The sequence below is a fragment of the Pinus tabuliformis genome, chromosome 2_1 (genome assembly GCF_031772625.1).
Source record: "Pinus tabuliformis cultivar Carrire ecotype Pingquan chromosome 2_1, CPIR1, whole genome shotgun sequence".
Taxonomy (NCBI): Eukaryota; Viridiplantae; Streptophyta; class Pinopsida; order Pinales; family Pinaceae; genus Pinus; species Pinus tabuliformis.
The window spans coordinates 436,291,728-436,293,477 of record NC_142299.1 but is presented as its reverse complement, the minus strand read 5'-3'; positions in this window follow the sequence as shown (position 1 = coordinate 436,293,477).

The following is a 1,750-nucleotide window of genomic DNA, read 5'->3' as shown; positions in this document are numbered from 1 at the left end:
CACATCATTTAGATTATTGGGATTAAACATTAAGATAGTATGCCTAAGCTACCTGTGTAAACCCCCTATGTACTTCAACAATGTGTCTTGTGATTTCAAATCTACACCTAACATCAATGACCTTTTTCTGAATTCTTGGGTGTAATATTGCGCATTTTGACCTTTAAGTTGTCTAAAGTTTTGACAATTCATGATGGATTTCTTCATATAAGCTAGAGGGTAGAATTGTATTTTGATTGCAGCAATGAAATCATTCCAAGAAATAGAGATCTTACCGTGTTTTTTAATCTCCTCTTGGGTCTTTGATTCCCACCATACTAGTGTTGCACCCTCCATTTTCAAGGAAGCTAAATGAATATTTATGTCATCCTCTTGAAGGTTTTGAATCTTGCAATAGACATCCAACTGATGAATCCAAGTATCAAGCTTCTCTGCATTCACTTCACCATTATACATGGGCAGCTCAAATAAAAAAGGTGATTTACTAGTTCCTTTTCAAGTATGATGACGACTCAGTATGAGTAAGCATTGTGTTAGTGGAAGAGGGATAAGATTCTTATGAATAAGAAGATGAAGAATATGGTGGAGAGGTTGGAGTTTTGTCTCCATTTCCATTACCTACTCCTGAAAAGCCTACTCCTTTGGGAGGTTTGGAACTTTCCCCTTTCAACCTGGTATTCCTCTCTTCATAAAGGACCTTTACCATCTCTTTCATATCAAAGAAAACTTTTCTGAAGGTCTTCTCATCTTCTATCATGTTTGTAGGATGTCCTTCATGAGACATGATCTATGGAGTCTCAACTACAACTTGAGGTTGAATTGGTCTTGGAGATTGTGGCATCCTTTCTCTCCTTCCCCTTGACCCAACTTTAGGGCTTCCAACCATCTTCCCTTCTCCTCTTTTGAGCTTTAACCTTGTAAGCATGACATAAACTTGCAAACAGTTAAATACTTCATTCACAAAGCAAAAACCCCTAGCTCTGATACCACAATGATTTGATTTATAATATTAGATTATTGTGCTAAGATCCTCCTCAGATTAGAAACAAAATTCTTTCATTGTGCTTAAGGATTCATGATTTTTTTTTTGCAAGTGAAAAATGAGTTTTTACGTTAATTTTATGAGAAATTAAACATAAATAAGAGACTGAAAAATAGTATAAACATGTACAGAACATCATCAAAAACACATTACAATAGGAACATGATAAAGGAGTTCACTCCTCCTGGGCTATGTCTCCTTGGTCCAACTTCCAATGGCTTGGGCCTCTCTATTATGCTCAAAATTGTAAAAAGATGTGTTTACAATGCTAAAATGCTTTTGAAACCTACTCCAATGAGTCCAAAATATCTAAAAATGCCCATCTAGCTTCTTTTTGCATCCAATTTGGTGGAAAACTGAAGAAGTTATGACCTCTCCTAGTTTTCCCAATATTCACTCCACAAATTGCACCATTTTTAGCATTATCCTACAATTTCACTCCAAAAAGTGCTAACTGAGCAGAAATTTTGCCACGTGGTAGCCATAAGCTATCAACACCGAGAGTTCCATCACAAATCGCAGTCGGAAATAATTGGTGGGTCTTATGGTTTGTGAACGCGATGTGGGTGATATGCGATTGAGATAAATGACGGACTTGAGGGAACTATCAACTGAAACTGATAATCTTATCTCATCCAGGATCCATCACAGATCATAATCGATGGAGTCAAGGGATAACATATATATGGGACTCTGCACTATGCGATC